Source organism: Calliphora vicina, chromosome 3, assembly GCF_958450345.1.
Source record: "Calliphora vicina chromosome 3, idCalVici1.1, whole genome shotgun sequence".
NCBI lineage: Eukaryota > Metazoa > Arthropoda > Insecta > Diptera > Calliphoridae > Calliphora > Calliphora vicina.
The window spans coordinates 6501807-6514843 of record NC_088782.1 but is presented as its reverse complement, the minus strand read 5'-3'; positions in this window follow the sequence as shown (position 1 = coordinate 6514843).

Sequence of the window (13037 nt, the reverse complement as noted above, 5' to 3'; positions counted from 1 at the left end):
ACCTGCATTAGCTTTAACTTTTCGTACCAAATAGTCCGAGCACTGAGCTAACCGGGCTGCTTTCCTACCGGATGTGTTGGGAGCTCTTTTGAAAATGCGTTCTATTTTTTTGGCTTTAGAAACATCATGTGGACCATTCCTTCTACCTGAACCAGGTTTTCTATCAACTGACAAGTTCTCCCGGTACTGTTTAATAACATTGGAAACAGTTTGACGGCAGACCTTTGTATGCTTGGCCAACTTTTTGTAAGACCAAGTTGGGTTTTGTTGAAAATATTTAATAATTTCAGTACGCACTTTTTTCTGGTCACTCATTTTAATCAGATTAACAAAAAAATTAATATAATTGACATTACACATAATAACTGACATGTTTTTCAAAGGTAACTTGATCAAAAAAAAATTCAAATAATACTTGGGTTAAAAAATGTAATGAAAAACGTGTGTTAAGAATTTTTCGATCTCACTCCTTAGATGGAACAGATTGATGAGCAATGGGTATGCTTTAGCGGCAATTTTTCAAATTAAAGAAGTAAAGCGAAACTTCCCACATATGACGGCCTGGCCTGTTGGTACAAAATTCGACATTTTCGAAGCAAAAAAAAACTTTGTTGTTTACACTATAATATTTAATAACTAAGTGAGAATAAATGACAGATATGTATACTTCAAAATGACATATAAGTTATTAAAAACAAAAACCGCTTTCAAAAGCTATGCCATTTATTGTAAATCCTTCATTTTTAATTCACCCAATATGATAAGTAGCAGCAACTTTGCCATCCCTGAATGTCGGTATGATTTGTTAGTAAATCTTTGATTTATGAAACGTGAAAAAATAAATAAAATAATTTCTGGATGTGAATTGTGCATGCAACAAACGTTACAGGCACATAAAATAATAGAACGGGAACGGGAATAGAACATGCATTCTATTCTATTCTATACTAACATACATACATAAATAGATGATGAATAGTTAGATAGATACGAGTTGTGCACTTTTATTTTTGGTTTTGTTCACACTTACTCAGTCGGTCACTTTGCTGAGCATTCAGCCAGCCATCCAACCAGCCAAGTCATTCATTTATTTTGCTCATTCATTCCTGCTTTAATATAGACATACAATATGGTGGCCGGTCGGCCGTTGGTTGCATTTGAACATCTAACGGTTCTTTTTATATTTGATTATTGTCATCGTAAATGCTGTTGTTGTTGTTGTAGTCGTCGTCGTACGCCTTCTATGTAAGTTTGTTTAATATAATTTTTTTTTTTGTTAAACAATTTGAATTTGTACTTGTGTTTTTGTGTCTGTTTTTTTGTTTTGTAGTTGTTAGTTGCCTCTTTTTAAGTTTGTTGGTAACAACACATGTATGGTTGTACAAACATACATAATACTGTATTTGCACATGCAACATAACGGTAAAATCATAGCTCAGTCACTAAACTACCACTTCGCAAATTACTCTCAACTCCCCTCACCTCCCCTCCGCCGCCAACGTTTTTTTTAATGCAGTTTTATTACATTTCTTACTTTTTTCTGTTTGCAATATGATGGCACACAACACTGAGCGATAGAGAAAGCAACATTTCTAATTGTTTCCAAGAAGTTCTGAAATCACAGTGACTAAGCTAAGAATAATTTCAGGGGGTAAGTAGCAAACTTTATCAAAATACAAACTGCTTTCTGTTATAGTTGCCTACAACTAGAGTACGCCTCTGTTTATTTCGAGTTAAGGAGTTTGCATCTGTGGTAGTTTAAACTGAATTTATTGCAACTCTTGATTTTTTCTTCTTCTTCTTTTCTCTTGTAAACTTCTTTTATTTTTGCAATTTCTTCATAGATGCAATATTTAAAAAGTGGGTGAATGTACAGTAATGTTGAACGTAGTGTTGCATTGCTTTAATAAAAACTGGTAATGATCACACATATAAATAAGGGGACAGACTGACTGACAGACAGACAGACATACTGACTGACTGACAGGCAGACAATATACAAAAATAGGTACTTTTAGTTGTTATTTTGCAGTTTATTTAAGAAATATTCCTTAACGTAATATCTATAATAATTGCATGTAAAAACATGATTGTATGGCTGTAAGTAAATATGTATGTAATTATAATGTTTGTTAGGTATTTGTTTTTGTAAAACTGATATCTATTTTATATTATGAAATTTTCAGGTTATTCGAAAATGTTTTGCATTGATTTTATGTATGTATGTCCTTTGAATTATTTGAAATGCTACATACATAATTCGTTTATTAGAAAACTGCACTGAGGCTTTCAATTGATTATAAAATACTGGACACATGTCTTGCTTTTTAAAATCCATAATATTTCTTAAACTTTTATTGCCCAAAGCCAAACTAAGTACATATATTTGAACAAATATCCATTTGCTATATGTAAATGTGGGAGGGATTAAGTGAAGTCCGTGTATCTGTTGAAATCATCTTTCCGAAGCCCTCAAATAACTTAGAAATTGTCCATGAACATTTTGTATATATGCATGTAGCTGAATTTATGGTCCAATGATGCCTCCAGTCCAAAATCCGCACCTAACATTGACTTTTCATTGATGCATTTGTTTTTTGACAATCAGTAGAAATACTACTTTTTTAAAATAATGGTAGAAATACCACCTTTTTTAGTAGTAAAAATACTACTTTATTAAAAAAAGTAGTAGAAATACTACTTTTTAAAATAGTAGTAAAAAGAAGTATTTCTATTTTAAAAAAGTAGTATTTTTACTACTATTTTAAAAAAGTTATAGAAATACTACTATTTTAAAAAGTAGTATTTCTACTATTATTTTAAGAAGGTATTTCACTACTATTTTAAAAATGTTTCTACTCTATTTTAAATATTTCTGCTACTATTTTAAAAAAGTAGTATTTCTACCACTATTTTAAAAAGGTAGTATTTCTACTACTTTTTTTAAAAGGTAGTACTTCTACCACTTTTTTAAAAGGTAATATTTCTACTACTTTTTTAAAAGGTACCATTGTAAAAAAGTAGTACGTATTTCTACTACTATTTTAAAAAGGTAGTATGTATTTCTACTTTTATTTTAAAAAAGGTAGTATTTCTATTACTATTTTAAAAAGGTAGTATTTCTACTACTATTTTCAAAAGGTAGTATTTCTACTACTATTTCAAAAAAGTACTTTTTTAAAAAAGTAGTATTTCCACTACTATTTGAAAAAGGTAGTATTTCTACTACTATTTTAAAAAAGTACTATTTCTACTACTATTTTTCTAGTACTACTGTTTTAAAAAAGTATGTAGTAGAAATACTACTATTTCAAAAAGTACTATTACTATTTTAAAAAGGTAGTATTTCTACTACTTTTTTAAAAAGTAGTATTTCTACTACTATTTTCAAAAGGTAGTATTTCTACTACTATTTCAAAAAAGTAGTATTTCTAGTACTATTTTTCTAGTACTACTGTTTTAAAAAAGTATGTAGTAGAAATACTACTATTTTAAAAAGTAGTATTTCTACTACTATGTATTTGATAAAGGTAGTATTTTTACTAATATTTTAAAAAAAAGTACTATTTTTCTTTCTATTTCAAAAAATTTATTTCTACTACTTTTTTAAAAGGTAGTATTATTACTACTATTTTAAAAAAGTAGTATTTCTAATACTATTTTAAAAAAGTAGTATTTCTAATACTATTTGAAAAATGTAGTATTTCTTCTACTATTTGAAAAAGGTAGTATTTCTAGTACTATTTGAAAAAGGTAGTATTTCTACTATTTGAAAAAAGTTGTATTTCTACTACTATTTTAAAAAGTTAGTATTTCTACATCTTTTTAAAAAGGTAGTATTTCTACTACTATTTGAATAAGGTAGTGTTTCTACTACTATTTGAAAAAGGTAGTATTTCTACTACTTTTTTAAAAAGTAGTATTTCTACTACTTTTTTAAAAAGTAGTATTTCTACTACTATTTTAAAACTAACACGTTAAATATTTTTTTATAATATATTTGGATATTATGAAAAAAGAAATCAAAGTCGACATTTTGAAATGAGTATGAAAATTTTTTATTTACAAAAATTAATATTTCGCACACATATTTGATAAGAACTAACTTAGGAAATACTAGACAGACATTTATGGATCGATTTTCCGAGAAAGTGATGTAAAATTGGTGTTCGTATGATATTTGGGGACATCGGAAAGTTCATTTTAACAGACGGACGAACATAGCTATATCTATTTCGCTATATATAATTATCCAGATAATTGTAGAAAATACAAACAAGAAAATCAGTATATCCCCAGTTCCGGACATTCCATTCCATTGTGTTAAAACTGATGTGATTAATAAATACGGTAAGAAAAATTGCCAGTTGAGCAAAAATAGGAAATAAATGAAATTTTAAAAAAAATCACTAAAAATAATGGAGGATTTTTTTTTCTTTTTACTGAATATATAGATTTAAAAATTTTATTGTAGTATATTAACATAATTCGATTATTTGATTTTGAAAAACATACTTTTGTTTGATAATTAAATTTGTAATTTTTGAACGTATTGTTCCAACATAAATTTTGAAGATATTTTTTTAATATTGAAAATAGCCGTTGATCAAGATGAAAAAAATTAATGTAGAACCTCCATTCCATTTAGACACAAAAAAAATTTCATATGGGTGATAAAAGTATCTCATATCTACAAATCTCAACATAAAGTCTTGAAAATTCTCAATGGCCTTTTTTTGTCCAGATTTTTGTGTCAAACACTCTTCAGTGCGACCTTTCAATAGAAATTCTGGAGTCTACAAGCCGACCTTGAACATTTGAAGTCATCACGAAGTGTAGATTCAATGATCAATACGTCCAATTGCTGTAGAAAGATCTCCTAATCATAACCGTTATAACAATCAAAACCGCATAGTCGCAGCAAATGTTTGTAAATGATATTACATTTATTTACCAAATAACAATTGAAAAAAGGTGCAACTTTGTTGAGCTATAATCGTATTTTTTCTATATTTTTTTGTTTTGTATGCAATAACTGGCGAAATTTCTATTGCAGTTCTTTTCTTGCAAACTGTAACATTGTATGTTTTTGTACAATTAAACAAAATGAAAGTTTTATTTGTTTTCTTTATAAAATTTTCAGTAATTTTCTCAAGCGAGTTTATTGAACGTACATAAATATTAAAAGCGAAAAATACAACAAAAAAAAATCCAATAGAAAACAAAACCAAGACAACTCAAGAAAATGATTATGGCTGGTATTTTAGCAACAATAATTATGTACAACTAAACATAATTCTTGAATGGCCAAAAGGGGCGATTCAATGGAAACAAAATTATAATAATAAAAAGGAAATTTGATTTACCAAATTTTATAAAAAGCAAGAAAACTATATTTTTTACTATAAAAGCAACAAGTTGTTGTAAGTGTCTGTCAATGTCTTAATTTGCTTTCAGCTCAACTTAATTGAGAATTTCAGTTTCTTGGTATTTATTGAGATTGTGTTTTTTTATTTGTTTGTTTGAGTGTGCTTGGCTGTGTGTATGAGTGTGTTTGCCTGTGTTTGTTTAATTGTGTTTGATATGAAATGAACATCTACAACATGGTCAACGACCTTTTAGCTGTTAAAATTTTCTTACCAAAAAACACAAAATACCATCAAAAAGTTCTCACTCACAAAAATATTCAACTATTAAACACTTTTTTCGTTTGTTTTTTTTTTTTTGAAGAGCATAAGTGTGTGTTTAAGCCATATTCTATTTAATTTTTTTATTTTTTTTTTTGGGAGGGGGGAGGTGGTTTAAGTCAAATTGTATTTTGGGCACCGGCCGGTAAAAGTGAAATTTTGTATTTGTAGAGGCAAGAGAAGAAGAGTAAATTATGAGAATACACTTTTTCCAAGAGCATGTCATTGAACTTGATAATTCATTCTAAGCTGTTGCTTGTATGTAGTTTGTTTAATAGTTGTTCAAAAATTAAAACTTCCATTCCCTTCACCAATTATTCAAACAACAACACACCAACAAACAAATCTAAATTTTACTTTGAATTTTGAGATTTTTTTTCTTCTATTTTTGATTACTTTTTTCGTGTTTTTTTTTTTTTTTTGGTTTGAATTTTTTGTTTTTGGTTAAACGCACTGTTACGTAGTTTCCTCTATTCGGGTGTCAAGCACCTTTTGGGTCGTTGACCGTGTGTTGTTAGCTACATTTGTATAGAAATAGAAATAAAACCATCATTTTTTAACACAATGGTAGACAGACAAAGATGTGGCTTAAAATAATAAATTACATTTTAGTGTCTAATCTAAATAAGTGGAATTTTAATGTGGTTTAATTTCAATAAATTTCGATGATAATGATGAATTTGTTACATGTGCGGTTTTTAATGTGACTCATTTACATTAATTTTGATATTTGCATAATTTTTGGAACAATCCAAGCATACATATATTCATACTTGAATATCATAGTGTAGTCTGCAAAATAGATCCTTTGTGTTAACTTCGCCATCAAATAAATGATGAAAAAAATCCTAAAATTCCGCTTACGGGCAAGAGGATAATAAATCTGTATTTTCCTTTTATGTATTTCGTTCCAAAAATGATTTTCTTTTATAGAGTTCAAGCATCATTTCGGATATGCAAAATAGTCTTTCAAGGTATCTCGGCTTCAATTCGTATGATGTCCAATTTCCCTGCTTTTGGATGAAATCATGCTGCTCGCAAACGTTTTGAAATGAACAATCGGTGTGCTTCAGAGGCACTTGTTTTATTCAAATTAAAGAAGTAAAGCAAAACTTCGAAAAAAATTTCGACATTTTCGAAGCAATAAAGCAAAAAAAAACTTAGTTGTTTACTCTGTAATGTTCGATAAGAAAGTGAGAATAAGCGATAGTTATGTATCCTTCAAAATGACTGAAGTTATTAAAGACGAAAACCGCGTTCAAAAGATACGCCATCTATTGTAAATATCGCATTGATCAAAAATCCAATATGATCAAAAATTGCTTTATTTCAAAATCCTTTCAAGTAATTCATACATAGTACCACCAAATTAAAAATAAAAATTTTAACATTTCTGTATGTACATTAGGGATATAACTAATGTTGGCGAAATGTTTGGCATAGCACCACGTGATGGGTAATATTGGATATGTAATGAAAATCGTTTTTATACCCTTCACCATGAGTGGCAAGGTTATATATAAGTTTGTCATTCCGTTTGTAATTTCTACATTTTTCATTTGCGACCCCACAAAGTATATATATTCTGAATCGTTATAGATAGCGGAGTCGATATAGCCATGTCCGTCTGTCCGTCTGTCCGTCTGTGTGTTGAAATCAACTTTCTGAAGCCCCCAAATAACTTACATACACGAATGATACATCAATATCTCCGAAATTCTTCCGGCTCGGTTGCTATTTAAAATCGAGAAAATCGGTCCACAAATGGCTGAGATATAAGGAAGAAACCAGGACAACCTCGATTTTTGACCCATATCATGATTACTAAATCATTAATATAGACAATATGGATATCTAATGATAGATATTTCAAAGACCTGTGCAACGACGTATGTATATAAGACCATAGTAAGTTGGACCTACAATGGGTCAAAATCGGAAAAAATATTTTTTAACCCGATTTTTTTTTTTCACCAAAATTTTTCTTCACTAAATATTAGGGTATTCAATTAATCGGGTTTCTGGTTTAATCAATTAATCGAGCAAATAATTAATCGGGGTGCAGATTTATTCGGTTAATAATCGGTTAATTTAAATTTATTCGATTAACCGAATAATTTCTATTTTAATTTTAAATTGAAAATACAACCACGAATTTTGTGTACAAAAACATAAAAAACAAACAAAACATTACAATTCACCCAAAAAATAATAGCAAATATGTTATTTGAGATCCTTTTTATATACGCATGTGAGTTTTTATAGGATTTTAGTGAGATCTTCTAATAAAGTCTTTTAAAAAAGAATATAATTTAAATTTTCCTTTTAAATGATTTTTTCTTTAGATTTAATAAAACTTGACTTGGAAAAAACACTCTCGCTGATTGAAGATGTTGAAGAAATCGAATCGCATGCTAAAGAATATCCAATATATCAGTTTTTTTTTAGTTTTTTTCGAAGCATATAAAATTGTTCGTATACCATTGGAGTACCTTTTGGACTGGTTTAGATTTTGAATACTTTCAATAGTTTCGTTAAGTTCTGATCACAGACTCGATTGTTTCAAAAAAAGTTTCGTCTATACATGTAAATACAAACAAAGTTTCAAATACATGTAAATGAAATATATATCAGTTGTTATACTCACTAAACATGGTTCTTGGGTGTTCGAAAAAATATGTAATTTTAATTTGAAATTTGTACCTATTTGAATTGAAACGGAAAAATAAATACAAAAAAATATGTTAAAGTGCAAAAAAAAGGAATTTCGGTTAATCTACACAAATTAATCGGTTTATTTGTTATTTGAAAATCGGCAATTTTAAATTATTCGAACAGTTAACCGTCCAAAATTAATCGGTTAACCGATTAACGGTTAATCGATTGAATATCCTAATAAATATTAAAAAAAAATTTTTTTTTTTAAATTAAAAAAAATATATAAAATTTAAAAAAAAAATTTTAAAAAAACAACTGGAAAAAAATATTTAAAATTTTTATTTCAAAGTATAATTTCGTGAAGGGTATATAAGATTCGGCACAGCCGAATATAGCTCTCTTACTTGTTTTAGGTCATTTGGAATCAAAAACATCACGCCGATTTCTGAAATAAACCAAATTTTTTTCTCTGAAAAATTATATAATTAATTTCATGTTTTTTTTTGCAAATGTGAGGGATACTTCCCTTATTTAAAAATTATCTTTTGAAGTATTTCCGCAGTTATTATTTGAATAAAGTATATTGTATTTAAAAATAATTGAAAATATTGAATGAAAAACTGTATTGCGTTTGGTGCGTGAACTTTTTTAACAACCCCGAAAAAATAATACCGTGGTTCTTTATATCTTTTAATGCTCTATTCGACTATGCTATGCCAATTTGCATATTGCAGAAACGTCAATAGTTATATATCAAAATTAAATATAAGAAAAAAATTAAATTATTGTTTTATTTCAGTCATTTGTTTGAACTTGAAAAACTTTCAATAATTTTATATAAACGTGTGCTAAGGTGAATAATAATGTTAGTTAAAGTGATATTATATGGAAGCTATGACCAACAAAGAGCTGGTCAACAAAAAAATAGATTAAATTGCTAATAACTTGGCTAATAAGCGTTTAATCAAGAAAAAGAGCTCAATCTGTGTTCAGTCATATTTCTGAAAAAAAATCGATTTTTTATATAAAAACTCAGAATATCTAAATTCGCTTATAACTTGGCCAATAAGCGTTTAATCAAGAAAAGGAGCTCGATCAGTGATCACTCATATTTCTGACCAAAATTCGATTTTTTATATAAAAATTCGCTAATAACTTGGCCAATAAGCGTTTAATCAAGAAAAGGAGCTTGATCTGTGATCACTCATATTTCTGACTAAAAATTGGTTTTTTATATAAAAACTGTATTTTGTTTTTTTCTTTTTAACTATTTTTACCCTTTTCAAACCGCTTCACACAAATTCACAAATCGAACACAAGCATTTTTTTAACTTGGACAGGACAACGTCTGTCCAAGTCACGAATTGACGAAGTCACTTTAAGAATAAATAATTTAGTTGTCAATCTTTAAACAAAATTTTACTTTTTAAGCAAAATTTAGGATTGTTGGATAATACATGCAAAAAAATCCACTAATTGATAATATTTATTTGATTTAAATAGATAGTTGATTTAAGCGAGCTTTAAAATTTTCATATTCATATCTGAATTCACATTATCACTACTGAGAAATATAATTTTTTTACAATGAATGAAATAATTTAAACTAAATAAAAAATCATAATGCTATTATTCATATTCACAATTTACTACCTCATTTAAGATATTTGGTTTTTTTATGGTTAATAATACACAGGCAATTTGCATGTTGGGTTAGGATAAATGTCTGCTTATTCATTATTATTTTCTATAATATGCCCCAAAGTATGCTGTTGTTTTATTAGCTATTTTATGTTTGTTTTTCAGCAGTAGAATTTTTGTTATGTTTGATGTTCGGTCAGCCCTAACAAACTCGTTTGGCCGAATATGTAAACCTTCTACACTTGGTGTGACTACAAATTTTGTCAATGGGATTGTATGTAGGTATTTTTAGTTTTTTTATAAACTACCTTTTTTAAGAAATAAATATTGTTGTTGGGATATTGTATGACTATATTAACTACTAAATACTTTTGCGAACATGTTGTAAATAAGTAGGCAACAGAAAATACATATTAGCTTTTTCCTCTATTCATAAATAGTGTTACCAGTTTAAAGCATTTTCAAAATGTAAATACATAATTTCAATAAATATGCGGTGTTCGGTGATCAGTCTGACACATATAAGACATTAAATTTTATTTAATTTTTGACTTTATAACCACCTGTGGTTGGTGCAGAATCTAAAGTTGAGACTCAACTTAAACAGTGTCCCTTTGTATCACGGACGAATAGGAATAAGTAGAGTGGTTTCCGTTTTAGCGAATGATAAAATGTTAGTCCCATTCGTTAATGTTTAAACTTCATACAATGTTTGGTAGAACTTTTATTACAATTATGCATATTAATCAATAATCAATATTTCTACTAATTGAGTAGGTTTTGATTCGTCGATATCTTTTTTTTATCTCATATGGAGTACATGGAGTCTAAAGCTTATAAAATGCTTACTTTTATGAAAATAAATTGATCCGACCTTATGGACCACTTTACTTTAAAGTATATCTATTATACTTCTTTTGTGAGGTCTAAATATTTACTCAAATATTTACTCCAAAAAATCGTAACCACTTTTTTTTAGCACAAATTTGACAATGTTTACTCTTACAAGTGTTTTTTTAAGATCAAACAGCATCAAATAAAATAAAACTAGATGTTTGTTTTGAATTGTCTTAAGTAAAATAAGTTTTTGAAATAAATAAAATAATTCAAATATATTTCATTTAGTGGATACGTCTTTTTCGTCAAATACATTTTATTTTTCTTGTTTTTTATGTAATTAATTGCTCCATGGATTGACATAACTTGATGTCATTTTGTAGTACCTCCAAGAAGCCTTAGATTAGTTCATACTTTTAAGGTCCCTAATCATCACACTAACTATGCACTTAATGGTACTTTGACTCGAGTTTTTCTCAACATCAGCAAAATTAATCTGCTCTTCCAAACATAATCGAAATCCTTTATAGAATTTTGCACAACAAAAAATAATTTGAAGTTTCTAGTGTATTAAAATAAATCATAGTCTGTATGTATGTATCGATGGCTTAATATAAAAAGGCCCTAACTCGTGTTTTTTTGTAAGTCCAGATTTTCGATAAATGGTAAGACTTAAAAAATCACGAGTTAGGGCCTTTTTATATTAAGCCATCGATATACAGATACTGATAAATAAATAAAAAACAAAATACAAATTTCACCCCCGAAAAAATGTATCCATAAATTTATGCATATCGTCATCATGAGAAATAACCAAATGCAAACGATGTTGGCTATATGTGGTGAAATAGTTTGTGGGTGTAGGTATTCAGAGTTTTATTTTGAGTTTGGGAGCAACTGAAGTTTGCTATACATAATCCACCCATAATTATCTTACTAAAATTAATACAAACAAGTAAGAGAGTGCCGAATCTTTTAAATTTAAAAAAAAAAAAAAATTTTAATTTATTTAAAATAATTTTTTTTTAAATATTTTTACGTAAACAAAATTTAATTTTTTTTTTCAAATTGTTCCTTGAATTTTTTTTTTAAATTTCTTTTTTTCCAAACTTTTTTTTAAAATTTTAAAATTTTTTTTTTTTTTAAAAAGAATTTAGACAAAAAAATTAGGATTTAAAAATACTTTTTCCCGATTTTGACCCATTGTAGGTCCAACATACTATAGCCTTATCTGCATCGTTGCAATGGACTTTGAAATATCTATCATTAGATATCCATATTGCCTATATTAATGACTTAGTAATCCAGATATAGATAACAAATGGGCTAAAAATCGAGGTTGTCCCGGATTTTTCCTTATATCTTATCCATTTATGAGCCGATTTTGTCGATTTTTAATAGCAACCTAGGCGGAAGAATTCCCGATATTATGATGTATCAGACACAGACGGACTGGCTATAGATGTAGAAATTACAAAAGGAATGACAAACTTATATATACCCTTGCCACTCATTGTGATGGGTATAAAATAAGAAACTTTATGCATTTAAATTTTTAGTGTGAATTTGAGTTGGGCATAATTAAAAATTAAAAAAAAAAAACATAAAAATCCCTCTAAATTATACAAATCTGACTCTGCGAGTAGTTTATAACATATTTGGTCAATTCACAAGGTCTCTTATTATGTCATAATGTCCTAATATTCACGACTCGCCTGTTCGGCTTAACCGAATCTTAGGCATTCGGCGCAGGATTCTGCTGGTTGGTTACGATAAACATAAACATACACAGAAAAAACAGATTCGTAGTAGCAACCGAATTTGTTGCCAATCGAATGATTCGGTTACACACATTGAATTTTTCGGATCCAATTTTACCAATTTTAACATTTTGTGCCCACAACTGTAAAATTCGGTCACTAAGACAGAATCATTCGATTGGCTACAAATTCGGTTGCTACCACGAATCTGTTTTCTCTGTGTACCATACAGAGTAGTATTATTTTAGAAAATTTTTTGTTTGAAAAGCAATAACAACATTTTGAAATATTAGGACATTATGACAATATGACATGATAGGAAACCTTATGAATTGATCAATTATGTATGTCAATAGCAAACACTTTTTGAAATATTTCTGAATTTGTACCATTTTTATAATATGTACAAATATAATGAACCATGTTTATGGCGAACTAAAATTATCGGTTCTTT